The following is a 24302-nucleotide window of genomic DNA, read 5'->3' as shown; positions in this document are numbered from 1 at the left end:
CCGGGCCTTTCCGGTTATCGCTTCTCGGCCTTTTGGCTAAGATCAAGCGTAGTATCTGTTCTTATCAGTTTAATATCTGATACGTCCTCTATACGAGGACTACATATTAAATTGATTTTTTGAGCAGGGAGACGGAAGAGGGGCTTGCTCCGTCCGCTCCACGCATCGACCCGGTATTGCAGTACTTCTGGGAACGGTGCACCTCCTTAAACTGGTTAAAAGTCAGAAAGAAATAAGTTAGGACATGGGTACGGCTTTATGATGTTGCCTTCTCGAGGCTGTTCTCTTTTTAATCTGTTTCATGGTTTTCCCTCCATTTTTCTTTTTTTTTTTTTTTTTTTTTTTTTAAATACAAATCTATGATCTCATGTTTTTCTCGTCTGTGTTGACCTCTAATTGGCGTGTTAATTTATGCACAGATTATCCCACCCTGACCTTTGTTCAGTCTGCACCCTCCGCAAGAGTCTTAGACCTCCAGCAGAGGAGCGGAAGGCCTGCCGTTAGCCGTCATATCTCGGGTTTCTCTTCAGTCACGTACAAATCTTTCGCCTTTTACTAAAGATTTCCGTGGAGGGGAACGTTGACGAGTTTTGTGTATTTTTGAAGGCTCTGTTGCTGCAGAGCTACACATTTTCTTCCTGTATAATGACAGAGCGACAGCCGTCTTTGGAGCACGCCTTGCCACAAGTTCCTGTAGCAGCAGCTCTTAGCTTCTGTTTGCAGTTCTTGGTGGGAGGAGCCTCCGGTGTGGTGGTGGTGTCTGAGTGGGAGGGGTCAAGGTCTGACGACCAGGTTTAAATACCCTCCAGTAGTTGCTGGTTTGCGGCAGGGTGCTCCGGGCCGGCCGGGCCTTTCCGGTTATCGCTTCTCTGCCTTTTGGCTAAGATCAAGTGTAGTATCTGTTCTTATCAGTTTAATATCTGATACGTCCTCTATACGAGGACTACATATTAAATTGATTTTTTGAGCAGGGAGACGGAAGAGGGGCTTGCTCCGTCCGCTCCACGCATCGACCCGGTATTGCAGTACTTCTGGGAACGGTGCACCTCCTTAAACTGGTTAAAAGTCAGAAAGAAATAAGTTAGGACATGGGTACGGCTTTATGATGTTGCCTTCTCGAGGCTGTTCTCTTTTTAATCTGTTTCATGGTTTTCCCTCCATTTTTCTTCTTTTTTTTTTTTTTTTTTAAATACAAATCTATGATCTCATGTTTTTCTCGTCTGTGTTGACCTCTAATTGGCGTGTTAATTTATGCACAGATTATCCCACCCTGACCTTTGTTCAGTCTGCACCCTCCGCAAGAGTCTTAGACCTCCAGCAGAGGAGCGGAAGGCCTGCCGTTAGCCGTCATATCTCGGGTTTCTCTTCAGTCACGTACAAATCTTTCGCCTTTTACTAAAGATTTCCGTGGAGGGGAACGTTGACGAGTTTTGTGTATTTTTGAAGGCTCTGTTGCTGCAGAGCTACACATTTTCTTCCTGTATAATGACAGAGCGACAGCCGTCTTTGGAGCACGCCTTGCCACAAGTTCCTGTAGCAGCAGCTCTTAGCTTCTGTTTGCAGTTCTTGGTGGGAGGAGCCTCCGGTGTGGTGGTGGTGTCTGAGTGGGAGGGGTCAAGGTCTGACGACCAGGTTTAAATACCCTCCAGTAGTTGCTGGTTTGCGGCAGGGTGCTCCGGGCCGGCCGGGCCTTTCCGGTTATCGCTTCTCGGCCTTTTGGCTAAGATCAAGCGTAGTATCTGTTCTTATCAGTTTAATATCTGATACGTCCTCTATACGAGGACTACATATTAAATTGATTTTTTGAGCAGGGAGACGGAAGAGGGGCTTGCTCCGTCCGCTCCACGCATCGACCCGGTATTGCAGTACTTCTGGGAACGGTGCACCTCCTTAAACTGGTTAAAAGTCAGAAAGAAATAAGTTAGGACATGGGTACGGCTTTATGATGTTGCCTTCTCGAGGCTGTTCTCTTTTTAATCTGTTTCATGGTTTTCCCTCCATTTTTCTTCTTTTTTTTTTTTTTTTTTTTTTTAAATACAAATCTATGATCTCATGTTTTTCTCGTCTGTGTTGACCTCTAATTGGCGTGTTAATTTATGCACAGATTATCCCACCCTGACCTTTGTTCAGTCTGCACCCTCCGCAAGAGTCTTAGACCTCCAGCAGAGGAGCGGAAGGCCTGCCGTTAGCCGTCATATCTCGGGTTTCTCTTCAGTCACGTACAAATCTTTCGCCTTTTACTAAAGATTTCCGTGGAGGGGAACGTTGACGAGTTTTGTGTATTTTTGAAGGCTCTGTTGCTGCAGAGCTACACATTTTCTTCCTGTATAATGACAGAGCGACAGCCGTCTTTGGAGCACGCCTTGCCACAAGTTCCTGTAGCAGCAGCTCTTAGCTTCTGTTTGCAGTTCTTGGTGGGAGGAGCCTCCGGTGTGGTGGTGGTGTCTGAGTGGGAGGGGTCAAGGTCTGACGACCAGGTTTAAATACCCTCCAGTAGTTGCTGGTTTGCGGCAGGGTGCTCCGGGCCGGCCGGGCCTTTCCGGTTATCGCTTCTCGGCCTTTTGGCTAAGATCAAGCGTAGTATCTGTTCTTATCAGTTTAATATCTGATACGTCCTCTATACGAGGACTACATATTAAATTGATTTTTTGAGCAGGGAGACGGAAGAGGGGCTTGCTCCGTCCGCTCCACGCATCGACCCGGTATTGCAGTACTTCTGGGAACGGTGCACCTCCTTAAACTGGTTAAAAGTCAGAAAGAAATAAGTTAGGACATGGGTACGGCTTTATGATGTTGCCTTCTCGAGGCTGTTCTCTTTTTAATCTGTTTCATGGTTTTCCCTCCATTTTTCTTCTTTTTTTTTTTTTTTTTTTTTTTTTTAAATACAAATCTATGATCTCATGTTTTTCTCGTCTGTGTTGACCTCTAATTGGCGTGTTAATTTATGCACAGATTATCCCACCCTGACCTTTGTTCAGTCTGCACCCTCCGCAAGAGTCTTAGACCTCCAGCAGAGGAGCGGAAGGCCTGCCGTTAGCCGTCATATCTCGGGTTTCTCTTCAGTCACGTACAAATCTTTCGCCTTTTACTAAAGATTTCCGTGGAGGGGAACGTTGACGAGTTTTGTGTATTTTTGAAGGCTCTGTTGCTGCAGAGCTACACATTTTCTTCCTGTATAATGACAGAGCGACAGCCGTCTTTGGAGCACGCCTTGCCACAAGTTCCTGTAGCAGCAGCTCTTAGCTTCTGTTTGCAGTTCTTGGTGGGAGGAGCCTCCGGTGTGGTGGTGGTGTCTGAGTGGGAGGGGTCAAGGTCTGACGACCAGGTTTAAATACCCTCCAGTAGTTGCTGGTTTGCGGCAGGGTGCTCCGGGCCGGCCGGGCCTTTCCGGTTATCGCTTCTCGGCCTTTTGGCTAAGATCAAGCGTAGTATCTGTTCTTATCAGTTTAATATCTGATACGTCCTCTATACGAGGACTACATATTAAATTGATTTTTTGAGCAGGGAGACGGAAGAGGGGCTTGCTCCGTCCGCTCCACGCATCGACCCGGTATTGCAGTACTTCTGGGAACGGTGCATCTCCTTAAACTGGTTAAAAGTCAGAAAGAAATAAGTTAGGACATGGGTACGGCTTTATGATGTTGCCTTCTCGAGGCTGTTCTCTTTTTAATCTGTTTCATGGTTTTCCCTCCATTTTTCTTCTTTTTTTTTTTTTTTTTTTTTTTTTTAAATACAAATCTATGATCTCATGTTTTTCTCGTCTGTGTTGACCTCTAATTGGCGTGTTAATTTATGCACAGATTATCCCACCCTGACCTTTGTTCAGTCTGCACCCTCCGCAAGAGTCTTAGACCTCCAGCAGAGGAGCGGAAGGCCTGCCGTTAGCCGTCATATCTCGGGTTTCTCTTCAGTCACGTACAAATCTTTCGCCTTTTACTAAAGATTTCCGTGGAGGGGAACGTTGACGAGTTTTGTGTATTTTTGAAGGCTCTGTTGCTGCAGAGCTACACATTTTCTTCCTGTATAATGACAGAGCGACAGCCGTCTTTGGAGCACGCCTTGCCACAAGTTCCTGTAGCAGCAGCTCTTAGCTTCTGTTTGCAGTTCTTGGTGGGAGGAGCCTCCGGTGTGGTGGTGGTGTCTGAGTGGGAGGGGTCAAGGTCTGACGACCAGGTTTAAATACCCTCCAGTAGTTGCTGGTTTGCGGCAGGGTGCTCCGGGCCGGCCGGGCCTTTCCGGTTATCGCTTCTCGGCCTTTTGGCTAAGATCAAGTGTAGTATCTGTTCTTATCAGTTTAATATCTGATACGTCCTCTATACGAGGACTACATATTAAATTGATTTTTTGAGCAGGGAGACGGAAGAGGGGCTTGCTCCGTCCGCTCCACGCATCGACCCGGTATTGCAGTACTTCTGGGAACGGTGCACCTCCTTAAACTGGTTAAAAGTCAGAAAGAAATAAGTTAGGACATGGGTACGGCTTTATGATGTTGCCTTCTCGAGGCTGTTCTCTTTTTAATCTGTTTCATGGTTTTCCCTCCATTTTTCTTCTTTTTTTTTTTTTTTTTTTTTTTTTTAAATACAAATCTATGATCTCATGTTTTTCTCGTCTGTGTTGACCTCTAATTGGCGTGTTAATTTATGCACAGATTATCCCACCCTGACCTTTGTTCAGTCTGCACCCTCCGCAAGAGTCTTAGACCTCCAGCAGAGGAGCGGAAGGCCTGCCGTTAGCCGTCATATCTCGGGTTTCTCTTCAGTCACGTACAAATCTTTCGCCTTTTACTAAAGATTTCCGTGGAGGGGAACGTTGACGAGTTTTGTGTATTTTTGAAGGCTCTGTTGCTGCAGAGCTACACATTTTCTTCCTGTATAATGACAGAGCGACAGCTGTCTTTGGAGCACGCCTTGCCACAAGTTCCTGTAGCAGCAGCTCTTAGCTTCTGTTTGCAGTTCTTGGGGGGAGGAGCCTCCGGTGTGGTGGTGGTGTCTGAGTGGGAGGGGTCAAGGTCTGACGACCAGGTTTAAATACCCTCCAGTAGTTGCTGGTTTGCGGCAGGGTGCTCCGGGCCTTTCCGGTTATCGCTTCTCGGCCTTTTGGCTAAGATCAAGTGTAGTATCTGTTCTTATCAGTTTAATATCTGATACGTCCTCTATACGAGGACTACATATTAAATTGATTTTTTGAGCAGGGAGACGGAAGAGGGGCTTGCTCCGTCCGCTCCACGCATCGACCCGGTATTGCAGTACTTCTGGGAACGGTGCACCTCCTTAAACTGGTTAAAAGTCAGAAAGAAATAAGTTAGGACATGGGTACGGCTTTATGATGTTGCCTTCTCGAGGCTGTTCTCTTTTTAATCTGTTTCATGGTTTTCCCTCCATTTTTCTTCTTTTTTTTTTTTTTTTTTTTTTTTAAATACAAATCTATGATCTCATGTTTTTCTCGTCTGTGTTGACCTCTAATTGGCGTGTTAATTTATGCACAGATTATCCCACCCTGACCTTTGTTCAGTCTGCACCCTCCGCAAGAGTCTTAGACCTCCAGCAGAGGAGCGGAAGGCCTGCCGTTAGCCGTCATATCTCGGGTTTCTCTTCAGTCACGTACAAATCTTTCGCCTTTTACTAAAGATTTCCGTGGAGGGGAACGTTGACGAGTTTTGTGTATTTTTGAAGGCTCTGTTGCTGCAGAGCTACACATTTTCTTCCTGTATAATGACAGAGCGACAGCCGTCTTTGGAGCACGCCTTGCCACAAGTTCCTGTAGCAGCAGCTCTTAGCTTCTGTTTGCAGTTCTTGGTGGGAGGAGCCTCCGGTGTGGTGGTGGTGTCTGAGTGGGAGGGGTCAAGGTCTGACGACCAGGTTTAAATACCCTCCAGTAGTTGCTGGTTTGCGGCAGGGTGCTCCGGGCCGGCCGGGCCTTTCCGGTTATCGCTTCTCGGCCTTTTGGCTAAGATCAAGCGTAGTATCTGTTCTTATCAGTTTAATATCTGATACGTCCTCTATACGAGGACTACATATTAAATTGATTTTTTGAGCAGGGAGACGGAAGAGGGGCTTGCTCCGTCCGCTCCACGCATCGACCCGGTATTGCAGTACTTCTGGGAACGGTGCACCTCCTTAAACTGGTTAAAAGTCAGAAAGAAATAAGTTAGGACATGGGTACGGCTTTATGATGTTGCCTTCTCGAGGCTGTTCTCTTTTTAATCTGTTTCATGGTTTTCCCTCCATTTTTCTTCTTTTTTTTTTTTTTTTTTTTTTTTTAAATACAAATCTATGATCTCATGTTTTTCTCGTCTGTGTTGACCTCTAATTGGCGTGTTAATTTATGCACAGATTATCCCACCCTGACCTTTGTTCAGTCTGCACCCTCCGCAAGAGTCTTAGACCTCCAGCAGAGGAGCGGAAGGCCTGCCGTTAGCCGTCATATCTCGGGTTTCTCTTCAGTCACGTACAAATCTTTCGCCTTTTACTAAAGATTTCCGTGGAGGGGAACGTTGACGAGTTTTGTGTATTTTTGAAGGCTCTGTTGCTGCAGAGCTACACATTTTCTTCCTGTATAATGACAGAGCGACAGCCGTCTTTGGAGCACGCCTTGCCACAAGTTCCTGTAGCAGCAGCTCTTAGCTTCTGTTTGCAGTTCTTGGTGGGAGGAGCCTCCGGTGTGGTGGTGGTGTCTGAGTGGGAGGGGTCAAGGTCTGACGACCAGGTTTAAATACCCTCCAGTAGTTGCTGGTTTGCGGCAGGGTGCTCCGGGCCGGCCGGGCCTTTCCGGTTATCGCTTCTCGGCCTTTTGGCTAAGATCAAGCGTAGTATCTGTTCTTATCAGTTTAATATCTGATACGTCCTCTATACGAGGACTACATATTAAATTGATTTTTTGAGCAGGGAGACGGAAGAGGGGCTTGCTCCGTCCGCTCCACGCATCGACCCGGTATTGCAGTACTTCTGGGAACGGTGCACCTCCTTAAACTGGTTAAAAGTCAGAAAGAAATAAGTTAGGACATGGGTACGGCTTTATGATGTTGCCTTCTCGAGGCTGTTCTCTTTTTAATCTGTTTCATGGTTTTTCCTCCATTTTTCTTCTTTTTTTTTTTTTTTTTAAATACAAATCTATGATCTCATGTTTTTCTCGTCTGTGTTGACCTCTAATTGGCGTGTTAATTTATGCACAGATTATCCCACCCTGACCTTTGTTCAGTCTGCACCCTCCGCAAGAGTCTTAGACCTCCAGCAGAGGAGCGGAAGGCCTGCCGTTAGCCGTCATATCTCGGGTTTCTCTTCAGTCACGTACAAATCTTTCGCCTTTTACTAAAGATTTCCGTGGAGGGGAACGTTGACGAGTTTTGTGTATTTTTGAAGGCTCTGTTGCTGCAGAGCTACACATTTTCTTCCTGTATAATGACAGAGCGACAGCCGTCTTTGGAGCACGCCTTGCCACAAGTTCCTGTAGCAGCAGCTCTTAGCTTCTGTTTGCAGTTCTTGGTGGGAGGAGCCTCCGGTGTGGTGGTGGTGTCTGAGTGGGAGGGGTCAAGGTCTGACGACCAGGTTTAAATACCCTCCAGTAGTTGCTGGTTTGCGGCAGGGTGCTCCGGGCCGGCCGGGCCTTTCCGGTTATCGCTTCTCGGCCTTTTGGCTAAGATCAAGTGTAGTATCTGTTCTTATCAGTTTAATATCTGATACGTCCTCTATACGAGGACTACATATTAAATTGATTTTTTGAGCAGGGAGACGGAAGAGGGGCTTGCTCCGTCCGCTCCACGCATCGACCCGGTATTGCAGTACTTCTGGGAACGGTGCACCTCCTTAAACTGGTTAAAAGTCAGAAAGAAATAAGTTAGGACATGGGTACGGCTTTATGATGTTGCCTTCTCGAGGCTGTTCTCTTTTTAATCTGTTTCATGGTTTTCCCTCCATTTTTCTTCTTTTTTTTTTTTTTTTTTTTTTTTAAATACAAATCTATGATCTCATGTTTTTCTCGTCTGTGTTGACCTCTAATTGGCGTGTTAATTTATGCACAGATTATCCCACCCTGACCTTTGTTCAGTCTGCACCCTCCGCAAGAGTCTTAGACCTCCAGCAGAGGAGCGGAAGGCCTGCCGTTAGCCGTCATATCTCGGGTTTCTCTTCAGTCACGTACAAATCTTTCGCCTTTTACTAAAGATTTCCGTGGAGGGGAACGTTGACGAGTTTTGTGTATTTTTGAAGGCTCTGTTGCTGCAGAGCTACACATTTTCTTCCTGTATAATGACAGAGCGACAGCTGTCTTTGGAGCACGCCTTGCCACAAGTTCCTGTAGCAGCAGCTCTTAGCTTCTGTTTGCAGTTCTTGGGGGGAGGAGCCTCCGGTGTGGTGGTGGTGTCTGAGTGGGAGGGGTCAAGGTCTGACGACCAGGTTTAAATACCCTCCAGTAGTTGCTGGTTTGCGGCAGGGTGCTCCGGGCCGGCCGGGCCTTTCCGGTTATCGCTTCTCGGCCTTTTGGCTAAGATCAAGTGTAGTATCTGTTCTTATCAGTTTAATATCTGATACGTCCTCTATACGAGGACTACATATTAAATTGATTTTTTGAGCAGGGAGACGGAAGAGGGGCTTGCTCCGTCTGCTCCACGCATCGACCCGGTATTGCAGTACTTCTGGGAACGGTGCACCTCCTTAAACTGGTTAAAAGTCAGAAAGAAATAAGTTAGGACATGGGTACGGCTTTATGATGTTGCCTTCTCGAGGCTGTTCTCTTTTTAATCTGTTTCATGGTTTTCCCTCCATTTTTCTTTTTTTTTTTTTTTTTTTTTTTTTTTAAATACAAATCTATGATCTCATGTTTTTCTCGTCTGTGTTGACCTCTAATTGGCGTGTTAATTTATGCACAGATTATCCCACCCTGACCTTTGTTCAGTCTGCACCCTCCGCAAGAGTCTTAGACCTCCAGCAGAGGAGCGGAAGGCCTGCCGTTAGCCGTCATATCTCGGGTTTCTCTTCAGTCACGTACAAATCTTTCGCCTTTTACTAAAGATTTCCGTGGAGGGGAACGTTGACGAGTTTTGTGTATTTTTGAAGGCTCTGTTGCTGCAGAGCTACACATTTTCTTCCTGTATAATGACAGAGCGACAGCCGTCTTTGGAGCACGCCTTGCCACAAGTTCCTGTAGCAGCAGCTCTTAGCTTCTGTTTGCAGTTCTTGGTGGGAGGAGCCTCCGGTGTGGTGGTGGTGTCTGAGTGGGAGGGGTCAAGGTCTGACGACCAGGTTTAAATACCCTCCAGTAGTTGCTGGTTTGCGGCAGGGTGCTCCGGGCCGGCCGGGCCTTTCCGGTTATCGCTTCTCGGCCTTTTGGCTAAGATCAAGCGTAGTATCTGTTCTTATCAGTTTAATATCTGATACGTCCTCTATACGAGGACTACATATTAAATTGATTTTTTGAGCAGGGAGACGGAAGAGGGGCTTGCTCCGTCCGCTCCACGCATCGACCCGGTATTGCAGTACTTCTGGGAACGGTGCACCTCCTTAAACTGGTTAAAAGTCAGAAAGAAATAAGTTAGGACATGGGTACGGCTTTATGATGTTGCCTTCTCGAGGCTGTTCTCTTTTTAATCTGTTTCATGGTTTTCCCTCCATTTTTCTTTTTTTTTTTTTTTTTTTTTTTTTTAAATACAAATCTATGATCTCATGTTTTTCTCGTCTGTGTTGACCTCTAATTGGCGTGTTAATTTATGCACAGATTATCCCACCCTGACCTTTGTTCAGTCTGCACCCTCCGCAAGAGTCTTAGACCTCCAGCAGAGGAGCGGAAGGCCTGCCGTTAGCCGTCATATCTCGGGTTTCTCTTCAGTCACGTACAAATCTTTCGCCTTTTACTAAAGATTTCCGTGGAGGGGAACGTTGACGAGTTTTGTGTATTTTTGAAGGCTCTGTTGCTGCAGAGCTACACATTTTCTTCCTGTATAATGACAGAGCGACAGCCGTCTTTGGAGCACGCCTTGCCACAAGTTCCTGTAGCAGCAGCTCTTAGCTTCTGTTTGCAGTTCTTGGTGGGAGGAGCCTCCGGTGTGGTGGTGGTGTCTGAGTGGGAGGGGTCAAGGTCTGACGACCAGGTTTAAATACCCTCCAGTAGTTGCTGGTTTGCGGCAGGGTGCTCCGGGCCGGCCGGGCCTTTCCGGTTATCGCTTCTCGGCCTTTTGGCTAAGATCAAGTGTAGTATCTGTTCTTATCAGTTTAATATCTGATACGTCCTCTATACGAGGACTACATATTAAATTGATTTTTTGAGCAGGGAGACGGAAGAGGGGCTTGCTCCGTCCGCTCCACGCATCGACCCGGTATTGCAGTACTTCTGGGAACGGTGCACCTCCTTAAACTGGTTAAAAGTCAGAAAGAAATAAGTTAGGACATGGGTACGGCTTTATGATGTTGCCTTCTCGAGGCTGTTCTCTTTTTAATCTGTTTCATGGTTTTCCCTCCATTTTTCTTCTTTTTTTTTTTTTTTTTTTTTTTTTTAAATACAAATCTATGATCTCATGTTTTTCTCGTCTGTGTTGACCTCTAATTGGCGTGTTAATTTATGCACAGATTATCCCACCCTGACCTTTGTTCAGTCTGCACCCTCCGCAAGAGTCTTAGACCTCCAGCAGAGGAGCGGAAGGCCTGCCGTTAGCCGTCATATCTCGGGTTTCTCTTCAGTCACGTACAAATCTTTCGCCTTTTACTAAAGATTTCCGTGGAGGGGAACGTTGACGAGTTTTGTGTATTTTTGAAGGCTCTGTTGCTGCAGAGCTACACATTTTCTTCCTGTATAATGACAGAGCGACAGCTGTCTTTGGAGCACGCCTTGCCACAAGTTCCTGTAGCAGCAGCTCTTAGCTTCTGTTTGCAGTTCTTGGGGGGAGGAGCCTCCGGTGTGGTGGTGGTGTCTGAGTGGGAGGGGTCAAGGTCTGACGACCAGGTTTAAATACCCTCCAGTAGTTGCTGGTTTGCGGCAGGGTGCTCCGGGCCTTTCCGGTTATCGCTTCTCGGCCTTTTGGCTAAGATCAAGTGTAGTATCTGTTCTTATCAGTTTAATATCTGATACGTCCTCTATACGAGGACTACATATTAAATTGATTTTTTGAGCAGGGAGACGGAAGAGGGGCTTGCTCCGTCCGCTCCACGCATCGACCCGGTATTGCAGTACTTCTGGGAACGGTGCACCTCCTTAAACTGGTTAAAAGTCAGAAAGAAATAAGTTAGGACATGGGTACGGCTTTATGATGTTGCCTTCTCGAGGCTGTTCTCTTTTTAATCTGTTTCATGGTTTTCCCTCCATTTTTCTTCTTTTTTTTTTTTTTTTTTTTTTTTAAATACAAATCTATGATCTCATGTTTTTCTCGTCTGTGTTGACCTCTAATTGGCGTGTTAATTTATGCACAGATTATCCCACCCTGACCTTTGTTCAGTCTGCACCCTCCGCAAGAGTCTTAGACCTCCAGCAGAGGAGCGGAAGGCCTGCCGTTAGCCGTCATATCTCGGGTTTCTCTTCAGTCACGTACAAATCTTTCGCCTTTTACTAAAGATTTCCGTGGAGGGGAACGTTGACGAGTTTTGTGTATTTTTGAAGGCTCTGTTGCTGCAGAGCTACACATTTTCTTCCTGTATAATGACAGAGCGACAGCCGTCTTTGGAGCACGCCTTGCCACAAGTTCCTGTAGCAGCAGCTCTTAGCTTCTGTTTGCAGTTCTTGGTGGGAGGAGCCTCCGGTGTGGTGGTGGTGTCTGAGTGGGAGGGGTCAAGGTCTGACGACCAGGTTTAAATACCCTCCAGTAGTTGCTGGTTTGCGGCAGGGTGCTCCGGGCCGGCCGGGCCTTTCCGGTTATCGCTTCTCGGCCTTTTGGCTAAGATCAAGCGTAGTATCTGTTCTTATCAGTTTAATATCTGATACGTCCTCTATACGAGGACTACATATTAAATTGATTTTTTGAGCAGGGAGACGGAAGAGGGGCTTGCTCCGTCCGCTCCACGCATCGACCCGGTATTGCAGTACTTCTGGGAACGGTGCACCTCCTTAAACTGGTTAAAAGTCAGAAAGAAATAAGTTAGGACATGGGTACGGCTTTATGATGTTGCCTTCTCGAGGCTGTTCTCTTTTTAATCTGTTTCATGGTTTTCCCTCCATTTTTCTTTTTTTTTTTTTTTTTTTTTTTTTTAAATACAAATCTATGATCTCATGTTTTTCTCGTCTGTGTTGACCTCTAATTGGCGTGTTAATTTATGCACAGATTATCCCACCCTGACCTTTGTTCAGTCTGCACCCTCCGCAAGAGTCTTAGACCTCCAGCAGAGGAGCGGAAGGCCTGCCGTTAGCCGTCATATCTCGGGTTTCTCTTCAGTCACGTACAAATCTTTCGCCTTTTACTAAAGATTTCCGTGGAGGGGAACGTTGACGAGTTTTGTGTATTTTTGAAGGCTCTGTTGCTGCAGAGCTACACATTTTCTTCCTGTATAATGACAGAGCGACAGCCGTCTTTGGAGCACGCCTTGCCACAAGTTCCTGTAGCAGCAGCTCTTAGCTTCTGTTTGCAGTTCTTGGTGGGAGGAGCCTCCGGTGTGGTGGTGGTGTCTGAGTGGGAGGGGTCAAGGTCTGACGACCAGGTTTAAATACCCTCCAGTAGTTGCTGGTTTGCGGCAGGGTGCTCCGGGCCGGCCGGGCCTTTCCGGTTATCGCTTCTCGGCCTTTTGGCTAAGATCAAGTGTAGTATCTGTTCTTATCAGTTTAATATCTGATACGTCCTCTATACGAGGACTACATATTAAATTGATTTTTTGAGCAGGGAGACGGAAGAGGGGCTTGCTCCGTCCGCTCCACGCATCGACCCGGTATTGCAGTACTTCTGGGAACGGTGCACCTCCTTAAACTGGTTAAAAGTCAGAAAGAAATAAGTTAGGACATGGGTACGGCTTTATGATGTTGCCTTCTCGAGGCTGTTCTCTTTTTAATCTGTTTCATGGTTTTCCCTCCATTTTTCTTCTTTTTTTTTTTTTTTTTTTTTTTTTTTAAATACAAATCTATGATCTCATGTTTTTCTCGTCTGTGTTGACCTCTAATTGGCGTGTTAATTTATGCACAGATTATCCCACCCTGACCTTTGTTCAGTCTGCACCCTCCGCAAGAGTCTTAGACCTCCAGCAGAGGAGCGGAAGGCCTGCCGTTAGCCGTCATATCTCGGGTTTCTCTTCAGTCACGTACAAATCTTTCGCCTTTTACTAAAGATTTCCGTGGAGGGGAACGTTGACGAGTTTTGTGTATTTTTGAAGGCTCTGTTGCTGCAGAGCTACACATTTTCTTCCTGTATAATGACAGAGCGACAGCTGTCTTTGGAGCACGCCTTGCCACAAGTTCCTGTAGCAGCAGCTCTTAGCTTCTGTTTGCAGTTCTTGGGGGGAGGAGCCTCCGGTGTGGTGGTGGTGTCTGAGTGGGAGGGGTCAAGGTCTGACGACCAGGTTTAAATACCCTCCAGTAGTTGCTGGTTTGCGGCAGGGTGCTCCGGGCCTTTCCGGTTATCGCTTCTCGGCCTTTTGGCTAAGATCAAGTGTAGTATCTGTTCTTATCAGTTTAATATCTGATACGTCCTCTATACGAGGACTACATATTAAATTGATTTTTTGAGCAGGGAGACGGAAGAGGGGCTTGCTCCGTCCGCTCCACGCATCGACCCGGTATTGCAGTACTTCTGGGAACGGTGCACCTCCTTAAACTGGTTAAAAGTCAGAAAGAAATAAGTTAGGACATGGGTACGGCTTTATGATGTTGCCTTCTCGAGGCTGTTCTCTTTTTAATCTGTTTCATGGTTTTCCCTCCATTTTTCTTCTTTTTTTTTTTTTTTTTTTTTTTAAATACAAATCTATGATCTCATGTTTTTCTCGTCTGTGTTGACCTCTAATTGGCGTGTTAATTTATGCACAGATTATCCCACCCTGACCTTTGTTCAGTCTGCACCCTCCGCAAGAGTCTTAGACCTCCAGCAGAGGAGCGGAAGGCCTGCCGTTAGCCGTCATATCTCGGGTTTCTCTTCAGTCACGTACAAATCTTTCGCCTTTTACTAAAGATTTCCGTGGAGGGGAACGTTGACGAGTTTTGTGTATTTTTGAAGGCTCTGTTGCTGCAGAGCTACACATTTTCTTCCTGTATAATGACAGAGCGACAGCCGTCTTTGGAGCACGCCTTGCCACAAGTTCCTGTAGCAGCAGCTCTTAGCTTCTGTTTGCAGTTCTTGGTGGGAGGAGCCTCCGGTGTGGTGGTGGTGTCTGAGTGGGAGGGGTCAAGGTCTGACGACCAGGTTTAAATACCCTCCAGTAGTTGCTGGTTTGCGGCAGGGTGCTCCGGGCCGGCCGGGCCTTTCCGGTTATCGCTTCTCGGCCTTTTGGCTAAGATCAAGCGTAGTATCTGTTCTTATCAGTTTAATATCTGATACGTCCTCTATACGAGGACTACATATTAAATTGATTTTTTGAGCAGGGAGACGGAAGAGGGGCTTGCTCCGTCCGCTCCACGCATCGACCCGGTATTGCAGTACTTCTGGGAACGGTGCACCTCCTTAAACTGGTTAAAAGTCAGAAAGAAATAAGTTAGGACATGGGTACGGCTTTATGATGTTGCCTTCTCGAGGCTGTTCTCTTTTTAATCTGTTTCATGGTTTTCCCTCCATTTTTCTTCTTTTTTTTTTTTTTTTTTTTTTTTTAAATACAAATCTATGATCTCATGTTTTTCTCGTCTGTGTTGACCTCTAATTGGCGTGTTAATTTATGCACAGATTATCCCACCCTGACCTTTGTTCAGTCTGCACCCTCCGCAAGAGTCTTAGACCTCCAGCAGAGGAGCGGAAGGCCTGCCGTTAGCCGTCATATCTCGGGTTTCTCTTCAGTCACGTACAAATCTTTCGCCTTTTACTAAAGATTTCCGTGGAGGGGAACGTTGACGAGTTTTGTGTATTTTTGAAGGCTCTGTTGCTGCAGAGCTACACATTTTCTTCCTGTATAATGACAGAGCGACAGCCGTCTTTGGAGCACGCCTTGCCACAAGTTCCTGTAGCAGCAGCTCTTAGCTTCTGTTTGCAGTTCTTGGTGGGAGGAGCCTCCGGTGTGGTGGTGGTGTCTGAGTGGGAGGGGTCAAGGTCTGACGACCAGGTTTAAATACCCTCCAGTAGTTGCTGGTTTGCGGCAGGGTGCTCCGGGCCGGCCGGGCCTTTCCGGTTATCGCTTCTCGGCCTTTTGGCTAAGATCAAGCGTAGTATCTGTTCTTATCAGTTTAATATCTGATACGTCCTCTATACGAGGACTACATATTAAATTGATTTTTTGAGCAGGGAGACGGAAGAGGGGCTTGCTCCGTCCGCTCCACGCATCGACCCGGTATTGCAGTACTTCTGGGAACGGTGCACCTCCTTAAACTGGTTAAAAGTCAGAAAGAAATAAGTTAGGACATGGGTACGGCTTTATGATGTTGCCTTCTCGAGGCTGTTCTCTTTTTAATCTGTTTCATGGTTTTTCCTCCATTTTTCTTCTTTTTTTTTTTTTTTTTAAATACAAATCTATGATCTCATGTTTTTCTCGTCTGTGTTGACCTCTAATTGGCGTGTTAATTTATGCACAGATTATCCCACCCTGACCTTTGTTCAGTCTGCACCCTCCGCAAGAGTCTTAGACCTCCAGCAGAGGAGCGGAAGGCCTGCCGTTAGCCGTCATATCTCGGGTTTCTCTTCAGTCACGTACAAATCTTTCGCCTTTTACTAAAGATTTCCGTGGAGGGGAACGTTGACGAGTTTTGTGTATTTTTGAAGGCTCTGTTGCTGCAGAGCTACACATTTTCTTCCTGTATAATGACAGAGCGACAGCCGTCTTTGGAGCACGCCTTGCCACAAGTTCCTGTAGCAGCAGCTCTTAGCTTCTGTTTGCAGTTCTTGGTGGGAGGAGCCTCCGGTGTGGTGGTGGTGTCTGAGTGGGAGGGGTCAAGGTCTGACGACCAGGTTTAAATACCCTCCAGTAGTTGCTGGTTTGCGGCAGGGTGCTCCGGGCCGGCCGGGCCTTTCCGGTTATCGCTTCTCGGCCTTTTGGCTAAGATCAAGTGTAGTATCTGTTCTTATCAGTTTAATATCTGATACGTCCTCTATACGAGGACTACATATTAAATTGATTTTTTGAGCAGGGAGACGGAAGAGGGGCTTGCTCCGTCCGCTCCACGCATCGACCCGGTATTGCAGTACTTCTGGGAACGGTGCACCTCCTTAAACTGGTTAAAAGTCAGAAAGAAATAAGTTAGGACATGGGTACGGCTTTATGATGTTGCCTTCTCGAGGCTGTTCTCTTTTTAATCTGTTTCATGGTTTTCCCTCCATTTTTCTTCTTTTTTTTTTTTTTTTTTTTTTTTAAATACAAATCTATGATCTCATGTTTTTCTCGTCTGTGTTGACCTCTAATTGGCGTGTTAATTTATGCACAGATTATCCCACCCTGACCTTTGTTCAGTCTGCACCCTCCGCAAGAGTCTTAGACCTCCAGCAGAGGAGCGGAAGGCCTGCCGTTAGCCGTCATATCTCGGGTTTCTCTTCAGTCACGTACAAATCTTTCGCCTTTTACTAAAGATTTCCGTGGAGGGGAACGTTGACGAGTTTTGTGTATTTTTGAAGGCTCTGTTGCTGCAGAGCTACACATTTTCTTCCTGTATAATGACAGAGCGACAGCCGTCTTTGGAGCACGCCTTGCCACAAGTTCCTGTAGCAGCAGCTCTTAGCTTCTGTTTGCAGTTCTTGGTGGGAGGAGCCTCCGGTGTGGTGGTGGTGTCTGAGTGGGAGGGGTCAAGGTCTGACGACCAGGTTTAAATACCCTCCAGTAGTTGCTGGTTTGCGGCAGGGTGCTCCGGGCCGGCCGGGCCTTTCCGGTTATCGCTTCTCGGCCTTTTGGCTAAGATCAAGCGTAGTATCTGTTCTTATCAGTTTAATATCTGATACGTCCTCTATACGAGGACTACATATTAAATTGATTTTTTGAGCAGGGAGACGGAAGAGGGGCTTGCTCCGTCCGCTCCACGCATCGACCCGGTATTGCAGTACTTCTGGGAACGGTGCACCTCCTTAAACTGGTTAAAAGTCAGAAAGAAATAAGTTAGGACATGGGTACGGCTTTATGATGTTGCCTTCTCGAGGCTGTTCTCTTTTTAATCTGTTTCATGGTTTTCCCTCCATTTTTCTTCTTTTTTTTTTTTTTTTTTTTTTTAAATACAAATCTATGATCTCATGTTTTTCTCGTCTGTGTTGACCTCTAATTGGCGTGTTAATTTATGCACAGATTATCCCACCCTGACCTTTGTTCAGTCTGCACCCTCCGCAAGAGTCTTAGACCTCCAGCAGAGGAGCGGAAGGCCTGCCGTTAGCCGTCATATCTCGGGTTTCTCTTCAGTCACGTACAAATCTTTCGCCTTTTACTAAAGATTTCCGTGGAGGGGAACGTTGACGAGTTTTGTGTATTTTTGAAGGCTCTGTTGCTGCAGAGCTACACATTTTCTTCCTGTATAATGACAGAGCGACAGCCGTCTTTGGAGCACGCCTTGCCACAAGTTCCTGTAGCAGCAGCTCTTAGCTTCTGTTTGCAGTTCTTGGTGGGAGGAGCCTCCGGTGTGGTGGTGGTGTCTGAGTGGGAGGGGTCAAGGTCTGACGACCAGGTTTAAATACCCTCCAGTAGTTGCTGGTTTGCGGCAGGGTGCTCCGGGCCGGCCGGGCCTTTCCGGTTATCGCTTCTCGGCCTTTTGGCTAAGATCAAGCGTAGTATCTGTTCTTATCAGTTTAATATCTGATACGTCCTCTATACGAGGACTACATATTAAATTGATTTTTTGAGCAGGGAGACGGAAGAGGGGCTTGCTCCGTCCGCTCCACGCATCGACCCGGTATTGCAGTACTTCTGGGAACGGTGCACCTCCTTAAACTGGTTAAAAGTCAGAAAGAAATAAGTTAGGACATGGGTACGGCTTTATGATGTTGCCTTCTCGAGGCTGTTCTCTTTTTAATCTGTTTCATGGTTTTCCCTCCATTTTTCTTCTTTTTTTTTTTTTTTTTTTTTTTTTTAAATACAAATCTATGATCTCATGTTTTTCTCGTCTGTGTTGACCTCTAATTGGCGTGTTAATTTATGCACAGATTATCCCACCCTGACCTTTGTTCAGTCTGCACCCTCCGCAAGAGTCTTAGACCTCCAGCAGAGGAGCGGAAGGCCTGCCGTTAGCCGTCATATCTCGGGTTTCTCTTCAGTCACGTACAAATCTTTCGCCTTTTACTAAAGATTTCCGTGGAGGGGAACGTTGACGAGTTTTGTGTATTTTTGAAGGCTCTGTTGCTGCAGAGCTACACATTTTCTTCCTGTATAATGACAGAGCGACAGCCGTCTTTGGAGCACGCCTTGCCACAAGTTCCTGTAGCAGCAGCTCTTAGCTTCTGTTTGCAGTTCTTGGTGGGAGGAGCCTCCGGTGTGGTGGTGGTGTCTGAGTGGGAGGGGTCAAGGTCTGACGACCAGGTTTAAATACCCTCCAGTAGTTGCTGGTTTGCGGCAGGGTGCTCCGGGCCGGCCGGGCCTTTCCGGTTATCGCTTCTCGGCCTTTTGGCTAAGATCAAGCGTAGTATCTGTTCTTATCAGTTTAATATCTGATACGTCCTCTATACGAGGACTACATATTAAATTGATTTTTTGAGCAGGGAGACGGAAGAGGGGCTTGCTCCGTCCGCTCCACGCATCGACCCGGTATTGCAGTACTTCTGGGAACGGTGCACCTCCTTAAACTGGTTAAAAGTCAGAAAGAAATAAGTTAGGACATGGGTACGGCTTTATGATGTTGCCTTCTCGAGGCTGTTCTCTTTTTAATCTGTTTCATGGTTTTTCCTCCATTTTTCTTCTTTTTTTTTTTTTTTTTAAATACAAATCTATGATCTCATGTTTTTCTCGTCTGTGTTGACCTCTAATTGGCGTGTTAATTTATGCACAGATTATCCCACCCTGACCTTTGTTCAGTCTGCACCCTCCGCAAGAGTCTTAGACCTCCAGCAGAGGAGCGGAAGGCCTGCCGTTAGCCGTCATATCTCGGGTTTCTCTTCAGTCACGTACAAATCTTTCGCCTTTTACTAAAGATTTCCGTGGAGGGGAACGTTGACGAGTTTTGTGTATTTTTGAAGGCTCTGTTGCTGCAGAGCTACACATTTTCTTCCTGTATAATGACAGAGCGACAGCCGTCTTTGGAGCACGCCTTGCCACAAGTTCCTGTAGCAGCAGCTCTTAGCTTCTGTTTGCAGTTCTTGGTGGGAGGAGCCTCCGGTGTGGTGGTGGTGTCTGAGTGGGAGGGGTCAAGGTCTGACGACCAGGTTTAAATACCCTCCAGTAGTTGCTGGTTTGCGGCAGGGTGCTCCGGGCCGGCCGGGCCTTTCCGGTTATCGCTTCTCGGCCTTTTGGCTAAGATCAAGCGTAGTATCTGTTCTTATCAGTTTAATATCTGATACGTCCTCTATACGAGGACTACATATTAAATTGATTTTTTGAGCAGGGAGACGGAAGAGGGGCTTGCTCCGTCCGCTCCACGCATCGACCCGGTATTGCAGTACTTCTGGGAACGGTGCACCTCCTTAAACTGGTTAAAAGTCAGAAAGAAATAAGTTAGGACATGGGTACGGCTTTATGATGTTGCCTTCTCGAGGCTGTTCTCTTTTTAATCTGTTTCATGGTTTTCCCTCCATTTTTCTTCTTTTTTTTTTTTTTTTTTTTTTTTTTAAATACAAATCTATGATCTCATGTTTTTCTCGTCTGTGTTGACCTCTAATTGGCGTGTTAATTTATGCACAGATTATCCCACCCTGACCTTTGTTCAGTCTGCACCCTCCGCAAGAGTCTTAGACCTCCAGCAGAGGAGCGGAAGGCCTGCCGTTAGCCGTCATATCTCGGGTTTCTCTTCAGTCACGTACAAATCTTTCGCCTTTTACTAAAGATTTCCGTGGAGGGGAACGTTGACGAGTTTTGTGTATTTTTGAAGGCTCTGTTGCTGCAGAGCTACACATTTTCTTCCTGTATAATGACAGAGCGACAGCCGTCTTTGGAGCACGCCTTGCCACAAGTTCCTGTAGCAGCAGCTCTTAGCTTCTGTTTGCAGTTCTTGGTGGGAGGAGCCTCCGGTGTGGTGGTGGTGTCTGAGTGGGAGGGGTCAAGGTCTGACGACCAGGTTTAAATACCCTCCAGTAGTTGCTGGTTTGCGGCAGGGTGCTCCGGGCCGGCCGGGCCTTTCCGGTTATCGCTTCTCGGCCTTTTGGCTAAGATCAAGTGTAGTATCTGTTCTTATCAGTTTAATATCTGATACGTCCTCTATACGAGGACTACATATTAAATTGATTTTTTGAGCAGGGAGACGGAAGAGGGGCTTGCTCCGTCCGCTCCACGCATCGACCCGGTATTGCAGTACTTCTGGGAACGGTGCACCTCCTTAAACTGGTTAAAAGTCAGAAAGAAATAAGTTAGGACATGGGTACGGCTTTATGATGTTGCCTTCTCGAGGCTGTTCTCTTTTTAATCTGTTTCATGGTTTTCCCTCCATTTTTCTTCTTTTTTTTTTTTTTTTTTTTTTTTAAATACAAATCTATGATCTCATGTTTTTCTCGTCTGTGTTGACCTCTAATTGGCGTGTTAATTTATGCACAGATTATCCCACCCTGACCTTTGTTCAGTCTGCACCCTCCGCAAGAGTCTTAGACCTCCAGCAGAGGAGCGGAAGGCCTGCTGTTAGCCGTCATATCTCGGGTTTCTCTTCAGTCACGTACAAATCTTTCGCCTTTTACTAAAGATTTCCGTGGAGGGGAACGTTGACGAGTTTTGTGTATTTTTGAAGGCTCTGTTGCTGCAGAGCTACACATTTTCTTCCTGTATAATGACAGAGCGACAGCCGTCTTTGGAGCACGCCTTGCCACAAGTTCCTGTAGCAGCAGCTCTTAGCTTCTGTTTGCAGTTCTTGGTGGGAGGAGCCTCCGGTGTGGTGGTGGTGTCTGAGTGGGAGGGGTCAAGGTCTGACGACCAGGTTTAAATACCCTCCAGTAGTTGCTGGTTTGCGGCAGGGTGCTCCGGGCCGGCCGGGCCTTTCCGGTTATCGCTTCTCGGCCTTTTGGCTAAGATCAAGCGTAGTATCTGTTCTTATCAGTTTAATATCTGATACGTCCTCTATACGAGGACTACATATTAAATTGATTTTTTGAGCAGGGAGACGGAAGAGGGGCTTGCTCCGTCCGCTCCACGCATCGACCCGGTATTGCAGTACTTCTGGGAACGGTGCACCTCCTTAAACTGGTTAAAAGTCAGAAAGAAATAAGTTAGGACATGGGTACGGCTTTATGATGTTGCCTTCTCGAGGCTGTTCTCTTTTTAATCTGTTTCATGGTTTTCCCTCCATTTTTCTTCTTTTTTTTTTTTTTTTAAATACAAATCTATGATCTCATGTTTTTCTCGTCTGTGTTGACCTCTAATTGGCGTGTTAATTTATGCACAGATTATCCCACCCTGACCTTTGTTCAGTCTGCACCCTCCGCAAGAGTCTTAGACCTCCAGCAGAGGAGCGGAAGGCCTGCCGTTAGCCGTCATATCTCGGGTTTCTCTTCAGTCACGTACAAATCTTTCGCCTTTTACTAAAGATTTCCGTGGAGGGGAACGTTGACGAGTTTTGTGTATTTTTGAAGGCTCTGTTGCTGCAGAGCTACACATTTTCTTCCTGTATAATGACACAGCGACAGCCGTCTTTGGAGCACGCCTTGCCACAAGTTCCTGTAGCAGCAGCTCTTAGCTTCTGTTTGCAGTTCTTGGTGGGAGGAGCCTCCGGTGTGGTGGTGGTGTCTGAGTGGGAGGGGTCAAGGTCTGACGACCAGGTTTAAATACCCTCCAGTAGTTGCTGGTTTGCGGCAGGGTGCTCCGGGCCGGCCGGGCCTTTCCGGTTATCGCTTCTCGGCCTTTTGGCTAAGATCAAGTGTAGTATCTGTTCTTATCAGTTTAATATCTGATACGTCCTCTATACGAGGACTACATATTAAATTGATTTTTTGAGCAGGGAGACGGAAGAGGGGCTTGCTCCGTCTGCTCCACGCATCGACCCGGTATTGCAGTACTTCTGGGAACGGTGCACCTCCTTAAACTGGTTAAAAGTCAGAAAGAAATAAGTTAGGACATGGGTACGGCTTTATGATGTTGCCTTCTCGAGGCTGTTCTCTTTTTAATCTGTTTCATGGTTTTCCCTCCATTTTTCTTTTTTTTTTTTTTTTTTTTTTTTTTAAATACAAATCTATGATCTCATGTTTTTCTCGTCTGTGTTGACCTCTAATTGGCGTGTTAATTTATGCACAGATTATCCCACCCTGACCTTTGTTCAGTCTGCACCCTCCGCAAGAGTCTTAGACCTCCAGCAGAGGAGCGGAAGGCCTGCCGTTAGCCGTCATATCTCGGGTTTCTCTTCAGTCACGTACAAATCTTTCGCCTTTTACTAAAGATTTCCGTGGAGGGGAACGTTGACGAGTTTTGTGTATTTTTGAAGGCTCTGTTGCTGCAGAGCTACACATTTTCTTCCTGTATAATGACAGAGCGACAGCCGTCTTTGGAGCACGCCTTGCCACAAGTTCCTGTAGCAGCAGCTCTTAGCTTCTGTTTGCAGTTCTTGGTGGGAGGAGCCTCCGGTGTGGTGGTGGTGTCTGAGTGGGAGGGGTCAAGGTCTGACGACCAGGTTTAAATACCCTCCAGTAGTTGCTGGTTTGCGGCAGGGTGCTCCGGGCCGGCCGGGCCTTTCCGGTTATCGCTTCTCGGCCTTTTGGCTAAGATCAAGCGTAGTATCTGTTCTTATCAGTTTAATATCTGATACGTCCTCTATACGAGGACTACATATTAAATTGATTTTTTGAGCAGGGAGACGGAAGAGGGGCTTGCTCCGTCCGCTCCACGCATCGACCCGGTATTGCAGTACTTCTGGGAACGGTGCACCTCCTTAAACTGGTTAAAAGTCAGAAAGAAATAAGTTAGGACATGGGTACGGCTTTATGATGTTGCCTTCTCGAGGCTGTTCTCTTTTTAATCTGTTTCATGGTTTTTCCTCCATTTTTCTTCTTTTTTTTTTTTTTTTTAAATACAAATCTATGATCTCATGTTTTTCTCGTCTGTGTTGACCTCTAATTGGCGTGTTAATTTATGCACAGATTATCCCACCCTGACCTTTGTTCAGTCTGCACCCTCCGCAAGAGTCTTAGACCTCCAGCAGAGGAGCGGAAGGCCTGCCGTTAGCCGTCATATCTCGGGTTTCTCTTCAGTCACGTACAAATCTTTCGCCTTTTACTAAAGATTTCCGTGGAGGGGAACGTTGACGAGTTTTGTGTATTTTTGAAGGCTCTGTTGCTGCAGAGCTACACATTTTCTTCCTGTATAATGACAGAGCGACAGCCGTCTTTGGAGCACGCCTTGCCACAAGTTCCTGTAGCAGCAGCTCTTAGCTTCTGTTTGCAGTTCTTGGTGGGAGGAGCCTCCGGTGTGGTGGTGGTGTCTGAGTGGGAGGGGTCAAGGTCTGACGACCAGGTTTAAATACCCTCCAGTAGTTGCTGGTTTGCGGCAGGGTGCTCCGGGCCGGCCGGGCCTTTCCGGTTATCGCTTCTCGGCCTTTTGGCTAAGATCAAGTGTAGTATCTGTTCTTATCAGTTTAATATCTGATACGTCCTCTATACGAGGACTACATATTAAATTGATTTTTTGAGCAGGGAGACGGAAGAGGGGCTTGCTCCGTCCGCTCCACGCATCGACCCGGTATTGCAGTACTTCTGGGAACGGTGCACCTCCTTAAACTGGTTAAAAGTCAGAAAGAAATAAGTTAGGACATGGGTACGGCTTTATGATGTTGCCTTCTCGAGGCTGTTCTCTTTTTAATCTGTTTCATGGTTTTCCCTCCATTTTTCTTCTTTTTTTTTTTTTTTTTTTTTTTAAATACAAATCTATGATCTCATGTTTTTCTCGTCTGTGTTGACCTCTAATTGGCGTGTTAATTTATGCACAGATTATCCCACCCTGACCTTTGTTCAGTCTGCACCCTCCGCAAGAGTCTTAGACCTCCAGCAGAGGAGCGGAAGGCCTGCCGTTAGCCGTCATATCTCGGGTTTCTCTTCAGTCACGTACAAATCTTTCGCCTTTTACTAAAGATTTCCGTGGAGGGGAACGTTGACGAGTTTTGTGTATTTTTGAAGGCTCTGTTGCTGCAGAGCTACACATTTTCTTCCTGTATAATGACAGAGCGACAGCCGTCTTTGGAGC

The 24302-nt window shown here is 46.5% G+C and overlaps 58 non-coding genes across 58 annotated transcripts; all 58 read left to right on the top strand.

Annotated features, from left to right (window-relative positions):
- The first annotated feature begins 16 nt into the window (after nucleotides 1-16).
- Nucleotides 17-207, top strand: LOC136688268 (U2 spliceosomal RNA). The gene has a single exon (XR_010800975.1). It is a non-coding gene; the product is annotated as a U2 spliceosomal RNA (small nuclear RNA).
- A 304-nt stretch (nucleotides 208-511) lies between these two features.
- Nucleotides 512-625, top strand: LOC136688583 (U5 spliceosomal RNA). Its single transcript, XR_010801276.1, has one exon. It is a non-coding gene; the product is annotated as a U5 spliceosomal RNA (small nuclear RNA).
- A 235-nt stretch (nucleotides 626-860) lies between these two features.
- LOC136688212 (U2 spliceosomal RNA) lies at nucleotides 861-1051 on the top strand. Its single transcript, XR_010800919.1, has one exon. It is a non-coding gene; the product is annotated as a U2 spliceosomal RNA (small nuclear RNA).
- A 300-nt stretch (nucleotides 1052-1351) lies between these two features.
- On the top strand, nucleotides 1352-1465 carry LOC136688582 (U5 spliceosomal RNA). Its single transcript, XR_010801275.1, has one exon. It is a non-coding gene; the product is annotated as a U5 spliceosomal RNA (small nuclear RNA).
- A 235-nt stretch (nucleotides 1466-1700) lies between these two features.
- Nucleotides 1701-1891, top strand: LOC136688267 (U2 spliceosomal RNA). The gene has a single exon (XR_010800974.1). It is a non-coding gene; the product is annotated as a U2 spliceosomal RNA (small nuclear RNA).
- Nucleotides 1892-2196: 305 nt separating this feature from the next.
- On the top strand, nucleotides 2197-2310 carry LOC136688580 (U5 spliceosomal RNA). The gene has a single exon (XR_010801274.1). It is a non-coding gene; the product is annotated as a U5 spliceosomal RNA (small nuclear RNA).
- Nucleotides 2311-2545: 235 nt separating this feature from the next.
- On the top strand, nucleotides 2546-2736 carry LOC136688266 (U2 spliceosomal RNA). Its single transcript, XR_010800973.1, has one exon. It is a non-coding gene; the product is annotated as a U2 spliceosomal RNA (small nuclear RNA).
- A 308-nt stretch (nucleotides 2737-3044) lies between these two features.
- Nucleotides 3045-3158, top strand: LOC136688579 (U5 spliceosomal RNA). The gene has a single exon (XR_010801273.1). It is a non-coding gene; the product is annotated as a U5 spliceosomal RNA (small nuclear RNA).
- Nucleotides 3159-3393: 235 nt separating this feature from the next.
- LOC136688371 (U2 spliceosomal RNA) lies at nucleotides 3394-3584 on the top strand. The gene has a single exon (XR_010801073.1). It is a non-coding gene; the product is annotated as a U2 spliceosomal RNA (small nuclear RNA).
- A 308-nt stretch (nucleotides 3585-3892) lies between these two features.
- On the top strand, nucleotides 3893-4006 carry LOC136688578 (U5 spliceosomal RNA). The gene has a single exon (XR_010801272.1). It is a non-coding gene; the product is annotated as a U5 spliceosomal RNA (small nuclear RNA).
- A 235-nt stretch (nucleotides 4007-4241) lies between these two features.
- Nucleotides 4242-4432, top strand: LOC136688112 (U2 spliceosomal RNA). Its single transcript, XR_010800821.1, has one exon. It is a non-coding gene; the product is annotated as a U2 spliceosomal RNA (small nuclear RNA).
- A 308-nt stretch (nucleotides 4433-4740) lies between these two features.
- On the top strand, nucleotides 4741-4854 carry LOC136688577 (U5 spliceosomal RNA). The gene has a single exon (XR_010801271.1). It is a non-coding gene; the product is annotated as a U5 spliceosomal RNA (small nuclear RNA).
- A 226-nt stretch (nucleotides 4855-5080) lies between these two features.
- On the top strand, nucleotides 5081-5271 carry LOC136688111 (U2 spliceosomal RNA). Its single transcript, XR_010800820.1, has one exon. It is a non-coding gene; the product is annotated as a U2 spliceosomal RNA (small nuclear RNA).
- Nucleotides 5272-5577: 306 nt separating this feature from the next.
- On the top strand, nucleotides 5578-5691 carry LOC136688576 (U5 spliceosomal RNA). Its single transcript, XR_010801270.1, has one exon. It is a non-coding gene; the product is annotated as a U5 spliceosomal RNA (small nuclear RNA).
- A 235-nt stretch (nucleotides 5692-5926) lies between these two features.
- On the top strand, nucleotides 5927-6117 carry LOC136688265 (U2 spliceosomal RNA). Its single transcript, XR_010800972.1, has one exon. It is a non-coding gene; the product is annotated as a U2 spliceosomal RNA (small nuclear RNA).
- Nucleotides 6118-6424: 307 nt separating this feature from the next.
- On the top strand, nucleotides 6425-6538 carry LOC136688575 (U5 spliceosomal RNA). The gene has a single exon (XR_010801268.1). It is a non-coding gene; the product is annotated as a U5 spliceosomal RNA (small nuclear RNA).
- A 235-nt stretch (nucleotides 6539-6773) lies between these two features.
- Nucleotides 6774-6964, top strand: LOC136688264 (U2 spliceosomal RNA). The gene has a single exon (XR_010800971.1). It is a non-coding gene; the product is annotated as a U2 spliceosomal RNA (small nuclear RNA).
- Nucleotides 6965-7263: 299 nt separating this feature from the next.
- On the top strand, nucleotides 7264-7377 carry LOC136688574 (U5 spliceosomal RNA). The gene has a single exon (XR_010801267.1). It is a non-coding gene; the product is annotated as a U5 spliceosomal RNA (small nuclear RNA).
- A 235-nt stretch (nucleotides 7378-7612) lies between these two features.
- LOC136688110 (U2 spliceosomal RNA) lies at nucleotides 7613-7803 on the top strand. Its single transcript, XR_010800819.1, has one exon. It is a non-coding gene; the product is annotated as a U2 spliceosomal RNA (small nuclear RNA).
- Nucleotides 7804-8109: 306 nt separating this feature from the next.
- LOC136688573 (U5 spliceosomal RNA) lies at nucleotides 8110-8223 on the top strand. Its single transcript, XR_010801266.1, has one exon. It is a non-coding gene; the product is annotated as a U5 spliceosomal RNA (small nuclear RNA).
- Nucleotides 8224-8458: 235 nt separating this feature from the next.
- LOC136688211 (U2 spliceosomal RNA) lies at nucleotides 8459-8649 on the top strand. The gene has a single exon (XR_010800918.1). It is a non-coding gene; the product is annotated as a U2 spliceosomal RNA (small nuclear RNA).
- A 306-nt stretch (nucleotides 8650-8955) lies between these two features.
- LOC136688572 (U5 spliceosomal RNA) lies at nucleotides 8956-9069 on the top strand. The gene has a single exon (XR_010801265.1). It is a non-coding gene; the product is annotated as a U5 spliceosomal RNA (small nuclear RNA).
- Nucleotides 9070-9304: 235 nt separating this feature from the next.
- LOC136688263 (U2 spliceosomal RNA) lies at nucleotides 9305-9495 on the top strand. Its single transcript, XR_010800970.1, has one exon. It is a non-coding gene; the product is annotated as a U2 spliceosomal RNA (small nuclear RNA).
- Nucleotides 9496-9800: 305 nt separating this feature from the next.
- LOC136688571 (U5 spliceosomal RNA) lies at nucleotides 9801-9914 on the top strand. Its single transcript, XR_010801264.1, has one exon. It is a non-coding gene; the product is annotated as a U5 spliceosomal RNA (small nuclear RNA).
- A 235-nt stretch (nucleotides 9915-10149) lies between these two features.
- Nucleotides 10150-10340, top strand: LOC136688109 (U2 spliceosomal RNA). The gene has a single exon (XR_010800818.1). It is a non-coding gene; the product is annotated as a U2 spliceosomal RNA (small nuclear RNA).
- Nucleotides 10341-10648: 308 nt separating this feature from the next.
- LOC136688569 (U5 spliceosomal RNA) lies at nucleotides 10649-10762 on the top strand. Its single transcript, XR_010801263.1, has one exon. It is a non-coding gene; the product is annotated as a U5 spliceosomal RNA (small nuclear RNA).
- A 226-nt stretch (nucleotides 10763-10988) lies between these two features.
- LOC136688108 (U2 spliceosomal RNA) lies at nucleotides 10989-11179 on the top strand. The gene has a single exon (XR_010800817.1). It is a non-coding gene; the product is annotated as a U2 spliceosomal RNA (small nuclear RNA).
- A 306-nt stretch (nucleotides 11180-11485) lies between these two features.
- Nucleotides 11486-11599, top strand: LOC136688568 (U5 spliceosomal RNA). Its single transcript, XR_010801262.1, has one exon. It is a non-coding gene; the product is annotated as a U5 spliceosomal RNA (small nuclear RNA).
- Nucleotides 11600-11834: 235 nt separating this feature from the next.
- LOC136688262 (U2 spliceosomal RNA) lies at nucleotides 11835-12025 on the top strand. Its single transcript, XR_010800969.1, has one exon. It is a non-coding gene; the product is annotated as a U2 spliceosomal RNA (small nuclear RNA).
- Nucleotides 12026-12330: 305 nt separating this feature from the next.
- Nucleotides 12331-12444, top strand: LOC136688567 (U5 spliceosomal RNA). The gene has a single exon (XR_010801261.1). It is a non-coding gene; the product is annotated as a U5 spliceosomal RNA (small nuclear RNA).
- A 235-nt stretch (nucleotides 12445-12679) lies between these two features.
- LOC136688106 (U2 spliceosomal RNA) lies at nucleotides 12680-12870 on the top strand. Its single transcript, XR_010800816.1, has one exon. It is a non-coding gene; the product is annotated as a U2 spliceosomal RNA (small nuclear RNA).
- A 309-nt stretch (nucleotides 12871-13179) lies between these two features.
- Nucleotides 13180-13293, top strand: LOC136688566 (U5 spliceosomal RNA). The gene has a single exon (XR_010801260.1). It is a non-coding gene; the product is annotated as a U5 spliceosomal RNA (small nuclear RNA).
- Nucleotides 13294-13519: 226 nt separating this feature from the next.
- LOC136688105 (U2 spliceosomal RNA) lies at nucleotides 13520-13710 on the top strand. Its single transcript, XR_010800815.1, has one exon. It is a non-coding gene; the product is annotated as a U2 spliceosomal RNA (small nuclear RNA).
- Nucleotides 13711-14015: 305 nt separating this feature from the next.
- Nucleotides 14016-14129, top strand: LOC136688565 (U5 spliceosomal RNA). The gene has a single exon (XR_010801259.1). It is a non-coding gene; the product is annotated as a U5 spliceosomal RNA (small nuclear RNA).
- Nucleotides 14130-14364: 235 nt separating this feature from the next.
- LOC136688261 (U2 spliceosomal RNA) lies at nucleotides 14365-14555 on the top strand. Its single transcript, XR_010800968.1, has one exon. It is a non-coding gene; the product is annotated as a U2 spliceosomal RNA (small nuclear RNA).
- Nucleotides 14556-14862: 307 nt separating this feature from the next.
- On the top strand, nucleotides 14863-14976 carry LOC136688564 (U5 spliceosomal RNA). The gene has a single exon (XR_010801258.1). It is a non-coding gene; the product is annotated as a U5 spliceosomal RNA (small nuclear RNA).
- A 235-nt stretch (nucleotides 14977-15211) lies between these two features.
- LOC136688260 (U2 spliceosomal RNA) lies at nucleotides 15212-15402 on the top strand. The gene has a single exon (XR_010800967.1). It is a non-coding gene; the product is annotated as a U2 spliceosomal RNA (small nuclear RNA).
- A 299-nt stretch (nucleotides 15403-15701) lies between these two features.
- On the top strand, nucleotides 15702-15815 carry LOC136688563 (U5 spliceosomal RNA). Its single transcript, XR_010801257.1, has one exon. It is a non-coding gene; the product is annotated as a U5 spliceosomal RNA (small nuclear RNA).
- A 235-nt stretch (nucleotides 15816-16050) lies between these two features.
- Nucleotides 16051-16241, top strand: LOC136688104 (U2 spliceosomal RNA). Its single transcript, XR_010800814.1, has one exon. It is a non-coding gene; the product is annotated as a U2 spliceosomal RNA (small nuclear RNA).
- Nucleotides 16242-16547: 306 nt separating this feature from the next.
- LOC136688562 (U5 spliceosomal RNA) lies at nucleotides 16548-16661 on the top strand. Its single transcript, XR_010801256.1, has one exon. It is a non-coding gene; the product is annotated as a U5 spliceosomal RNA (small nuclear RNA).
- Nucleotides 16662-16896: 235 nt separating this feature from the next.
- On the top strand, nucleotides 16897-17087 carry LOC136688259 (U2 spliceosomal RNA). Its single transcript, XR_010800966.1, has one exon. It is a non-coding gene; the product is annotated as a U2 spliceosomal RNA (small nuclear RNA).
- Nucleotides 17088-17392: 305 nt separating this feature from the next.
- LOC136688561 (U5 spliceosomal RNA) lies at nucleotides 17393-17506 on the top strand. Its single transcript, XR_010801255.1, has one exon. It is a non-coding gene; the product is annotated as a U5 spliceosomal RNA (small nuclear RNA).
- Nucleotides 17507-17741: 235 nt separating this feature from the next.
- Nucleotides 17742-17932, top strand: LOC136688258 (U2 spliceosomal RNA). Its single transcript, XR_010800965.1, has one exon. It is a non-coding gene; the product is annotated as a U2 spliceosomal RNA (small nuclear RNA).
- A 308-nt stretch (nucleotides 17933-18240) lies between these two features.
- Nucleotides 18241-18354, top strand: LOC136688560 (U5 spliceosomal RNA). The gene has a single exon (XR_010801254.1). It is a non-coding gene; the product is annotated as a U5 spliceosomal RNA (small nuclear RNA).
- Nucleotides 18355-18589: 235 nt separating this feature from the next.
- Nucleotides 18590-18780, top strand: LOC136688257 (U2 spliceosomal RNA). Its single transcript, XR_010800964.1, has one exon. It is a non-coding gene; the product is annotated as a U2 spliceosomal RNA (small nuclear RNA).
- Nucleotides 18781-19079: 299 nt separating this feature from the next.
- On the top strand, nucleotides 19080-19193 carry LOC136688559 (U5 spliceosomal RNA). The gene has a single exon (XR_010801253.1). It is a non-coding gene; the product is annotated as a U5 spliceosomal RNA (small nuclear RNA).
- Nucleotides 19194-19428: 235 nt separating this feature from the next.
- On the top strand, nucleotides 19429-19619 carry LOC136688256 (U2 spliceosomal RNA). Its single transcript, XR_010800963.1, has one exon. It is a non-coding gene; the product is annotated as a U2 spliceosomal RNA (small nuclear RNA).
- A 308-nt stretch (nucleotides 19620-19927) lies between these two features.
- Nucleotides 19928-20041, top strand: LOC136688558 (U5 spliceosomal RNA). The gene has a single exon (XR_010801252.1). It is a non-coding gene; the product is annotated as a U5 spliceosomal RNA (small nuclear RNA).
- A 235-nt stretch (nucleotides 20042-20276) lies between these two features.
- LOC136688103 (U2 spliceosomal RNA) lies at nucleotides 20277-20467 on the top strand. The gene has a single exon (XR_010800813.1). It is a non-coding gene; the product is annotated as a U2 spliceosomal RNA (small nuclear RNA).
- A 306-nt stretch (nucleotides 20468-20773) lies between these two features.
- LOC136688438 (U5 spliceosomal RNA) lies at nucleotides 20774-20887 on the top strand. The gene has a single exon (XR_010801129.1). It is a non-coding gene; the product is annotated as a U5 spliceosomal RNA (small nuclear RNA).
- Nucleotides 20888-21122: 235 nt separating this feature from the next.
- Nucleotides 21123-21313, top strand: LOC136688255 (U2 spliceosomal RNA). Its single transcript, XR_010800962.1, has one exon. It is a non-coding gene; the product is annotated as a U2 spliceosomal RNA (small nuclear RNA).
- A 298-nt stretch (nucleotides 21314-21611) lies between these two features.
- Nucleotides 21612-21725, top strand: LOC136688557 (U5 spliceosomal RNA). Its single transcript, XR_010801251.1, has one exon. It is a non-coding gene; the product is annotated as a U5 spliceosomal RNA (small nuclear RNA).
- A 235-nt stretch (nucleotides 21726-21960) lies between these two features.
- Nucleotides 21961-22151, top strand: LOC136688210 (U2 spliceosomal RNA). Its single transcript, XR_010800917.1, has one exon. It is a non-coding gene; the product is annotated as a U2 spliceosomal RNA (small nuclear RNA).
- Nucleotides 22152-22456: 305 nt separating this feature from the next.
- Nucleotides 22457-22570, top strand: LOC136688556 (U5 spliceosomal RNA). The gene has a single exon (XR_010801250.1). It is a non-coding gene; the product is annotated as a U5 spliceosomal RNA (small nuclear RNA).
- Nucleotides 22571-22805: 235 nt separating this feature from the next.
- Nucleotides 22806-22996, top strand: LOC136688254 (U2 spliceosomal RNA). Its single transcript, XR_010800961.1, has one exon. It is a non-coding gene; the product is annotated as a U2 spliceosomal RNA (small nuclear RNA).
- Nucleotides 22997-23295: 299 nt separating this feature from the next.
- Nucleotides 23296-23409, top strand: LOC136688555 (U5 spliceosomal RNA). The gene has a single exon (XR_010801249.1). It is a non-coding gene; the product is annotated as a U5 spliceosomal RNA (small nuclear RNA).
- Nucleotides 23410-23644: 235 nt separating this feature from the next.
- On the top strand, nucleotides 23645-23835 carry LOC136688102 (U2 spliceosomal RNA). Its single transcript, XR_010800812.1, has one exon. It is a non-coding gene; the product is annotated as a U2 spliceosomal RNA (small nuclear RNA).
- Nucleotides 23836-24140: 305 nt separating this feature from the next.
- On the top strand, nucleotides 24141-24254 carry LOC136688553 (U5 spliceosomal RNA). Its single transcript, XR_010801248.1, has one exon. It is a non-coding gene; the product is annotated as a U5 spliceosomal RNA (small nuclear RNA).
- The last annotated feature ends 48 nt before the right edge of the window (nucleotides 24255-24302 follow it).

Source organism: Hoplias malabaricus, chromosome 2 (genome assembly GCF_029633855.1).
Source record: "Hoplias malabaricus isolate fHopMal1 chromosome 2, fHopMal1.hap1, whole genome shotgun sequence".
NCBI lineage: Eukaryota > Metazoa > Chordata > Actinopteri > Characiformes > Erythrinidae > Hoplias > Hoplias malabaricus.
Note: the sequence above shows the minus strand (reverse complement) of the source record. Positions and strands in the feature narration are given on the sequence as shown.